Genomic DNA, 3,853 nt, shown 5'->3' with positions numbered 1-3,853 from the left:
AATTATAGTCAATATGATTGGTGTCAGAGGTAACTAGATAGAACTTTTTTTTAAAATAAAAGCGTTTCAGAATATTCTAAGCTAAAGGTTCACTTTCTAGTGATTTCCAGAAGTTTTAACCACATCTTGCCCTCTGACGTACGTGAGTCTGGCTCATGTGAGATCATGTTTGGCTGTTAAAAACAAGTAGCAGTTCAGTGTCATGACATTCTGTGCTTAATGTCTCAAAGGGCTCAACCATCTGTTAAACTTTCTGACTTCCTCTAAACTGTCTTCAGGTGGAACAAGCCCATTGGTTCCTTTACTGAAGATGTAAATCTATAAAATAATTTTTTGGTTTTTTTTGCACATAATCACATAAATTCTTGTTGGCATTTGAGTTAACACATACAAGAAAATACAGGTCTCTTTTACTTAGTGCATATTGTGCAGAAAAACTTCTTGTAAGTGTCTGTTTGGACAAACAAAATTCTACATTTTTGACCGACTGTGGCAGCTGCATCCGCACCATGTCGAACCAAGCCCCCAGGAAGGAAAGGAACTTTAGTATTGGCCAAACCATGTAATTACAATGCCACGTGATGCACTGGGGCCCAAAAATACTTTTTCCCATAAGCTTACATTTTGAAAGAAGCAGCTGTAAAAAGGCGGATACATACAGCTATTCAGTCCAATGAAATTTGGAAACTCTAGAAGAGTTGCAAGATTGAATCATTTTCATCTCTTTTCAAGTTAGCCGGGCACAAAACCGGAAGTTAGCCGGCGGAAATCTCTAGTGCTCACGCTCTGTGTGCCCCACAACGTGGAGATTTGTGTGATTGTATCGTCAGGAAGTCAAGCTCTTTTGGCTGCGCCACTGAGCAGCTTTCAAAGGAATGAATGGGTCTCTGCCTCCAAAGCTGTATTCAGATTTTAATGTAACCTCTTTGAGTGGAAGTCTAGCTGCCTACTATTCCAGTTTTGTTGACCTCTCACACATAGCTGCTGGTTGCGCGAGCATTATTGATGGTGAAGAAGCAGTGTCGTGCAAAACAAGATTTATTCCTCTTCTGTAGCAGTAAACACAACTTGTGTCTGGTGATGAGTGTGCTGTATTCCGAGCTTAACAAAAAAATTTAAGGCTGATAATAAGAATGTAAGCTGTTGTAAACAGCACAGCTACAGCTAGGAACTGACTACCCCACCCACCACACACACACACACACACACACACACACACACACAGCGGGAGCTCCACTTCAAGTACCCAGACAGTGACTCTCTTAAAGGGCTATAAACATCCTGCTAATGACTGTCGAAGCACCAAGAGACTCCCAGTTTGCACAGAAAATACACAGAGAATCTGATTAGCTCTGATTACCAGCTCTACATCCGACCACCCCGCTCTCAGTTGTTGCTCCCTCATTCATCTGTTGAATGCTTTCAAGGAGCATATGATTGTAGAGTCGCCACCAACAACCAATCACTGGGTCAGACCACCAACAAGAAATTGTACACCAACCAAAAGTATCAGGTATTTGATAACTTGGGAATGAGACTCGACAATCAACTATCTTTCTCCAGAATCGGCTACTAGAACGCACCTTTAAATAAGCTAGGAGACAAGGTTGTAGCAGAATTTAAGGGTGTTGTTCCCCTTTGGACTTGGATCAGCACAAGAAAGCTTGATCAAGACATCCCTGAGGTGCATTAGATGGTCCAGCCAAAGACTGTCGGTGGCTGTTTTATTCTGCACATCACATTAACAACAGAAGCTCATGCACATTTCCTTGTGCACACTTCAGACAGAGACTGTGAGAAATAATAAAGGAGGTGATTTTGCAGTCCACCATCCCGAAAATCATTAACTGACTTACAGCCCTGTAAAGAAGTCTGTGCACTGTACAGTCAAAGGCTCGGTAATGATGAGCACTGGTCAAGAAGCCAGCGGAACATGGAGGCCTCCCTTTGAAAAGAGACTTAGATAAAAGGCATCTATATGAAGATGTAATGAAAGACTCTTTTTTCAATGACAATAAACTGGCCTTCGCTGGCTCAGCAAACATGGGATGATAAAAAGATGGCTGATGCACATTTGATTGTGAAATCTCTGCTATAAAAGAGAGGATAAAGTGATTCTAAATCAACCATAAAATTGCAGATGGTAATCCAGCGTGCGCCAGTAAATATGTTAAATGACTATCATCATTATCACCTCTCCCTGCCTGACCCATGGCATACATCATTACTTTACCAATGAGATGGAACTTCATCTTTCTTGGAGGGAAGTGTTTTATTTGATTTTCACAACAAAGCAGTCGTTGTAATATTTTGTCTTGTGGCATGATTTTCTCATATCTAATATCCCCGATATTTTTGGACCAAGAATGCGTACAAGTTGCTCTAATGAGGCTGTAAGGTCACATCTCCTGTCTTAAGCACAGTTAAGGCTTTTATGGATTAACCTTTAACATTTTCTTGAACATTCTCAACACACAAAAATAAACACAGAGCCTCAAATTGATTTATAGACTGAGATCAAGTTAAGATATGTGAGCTCTGCAGAAGCAAAACAGTAGCTGCAGGATTCCGGTCAGTTCGACAATGAAATCAGATAATCTTCTCCAACGTCAGATAAGCTTCACCTGTTAGCTTCTTTCATCTCCTCACATGCAGAGCAGATCAATGTCAACGAGGTCATCATTCCTGAAAATAATCTTTCCCGTGGCCTTGCTGGTGTGCCTTCTTTTGAAATATTATGACGTTTTTGGCTGTCCACTGCATCGCAATGTCAGACTCACGGTGGACACATGAACTGTGAGCTCTGGCACACGTTTAATGTGATCTGCTCGTGGGAGAGGATGGTAAAAAAAAAAAAGTGAATAAGATTTATGTGAAATGTTGACTCAACAAGCAAAAGCTTCTTTAGAAAGACGAAACACAGCTTTTAACCTGTCAACACCAGTCTCCTGGGTGAAAGTCCTCTGTCTGTTTGACCCATCCATGCCCTCAACCTCCACCCTGCTTGGACTTTCTCACTCTTTTTACTAGGTCACCTGACATGTTTTAAGTGTGGTCTGTTTGCACACAGTTTGATGGTCTACAGTCTTATTTATGGACAGCTTGAAGCATCTCTGCTGGGTTTGGAGGTTCTCTTGAACCCATGGTTTCTATTAAAAATGTCAGCTCAAGTTTTATTAGCCCAGATTTTGAGATTTCTGTTTGTGAGATTACTGTTTCTACCTAAATTCGATGTAGAAGGATTACAATTTGCCTCACAGCATAAAAAAAATGACATAAACATCTCTTTGTACTGATTTCTTGTCTTACTCTGTGGTAACAATTTTGAGATTGAAACTCACCCACGAAAGGAGGAGAACAGGTATCTCTATAAGCCCATTTCAGATAATGATAAAATCTCATAAACACAAACCTCATGAGCAGGTAGCATGCATGCAACATGCTCCAATAATTTATTTATACATGTTTGTTCTTAAACTAAACCTCTGTTACTTTTTGAAGTTTGCTCATAAGAGTGTTCTCTGAACATGTTTTTATGTGTCTTCCACAAACAAGCTTCTCGCTGGCTTTCATCCATGACACACACACAGCAACAAGAGAAAATTGGTGGAGGTGATGGTGCATAATTTGTTCACATGCAGTGGGTCATAATGGCTCCATTAGGGTCGGTGTGGCCACACATGATCCCCTCTGTGTGCACACTTCAGGGATGCTGTGGATTTATCTGCAGCACTAAATGGGAAGACTGTTGCAGAAGAAGACATGTGAATGTGAGGACACTGAGACAAACCATCTTTGTTCCATCCCAAAAGACAGCTTATGTCCTCTTCTTAGGGTCACCTCTATCTCAGGT

Source organism: Pagrus major, chromosome 6 (genome assembly GCF_040436345.1).
Source record: "Pagrus major chromosome 6, Pma_NU_1.0".
NCBI classification, from domain to species: Eukaryota; Metazoa; Chordata; class Actinopteri; order Spariformes; family Sparidae; genus Pagrus; species Pagrus major.
This window is presented reverse-complemented; position numbering follows the sequence as displayed.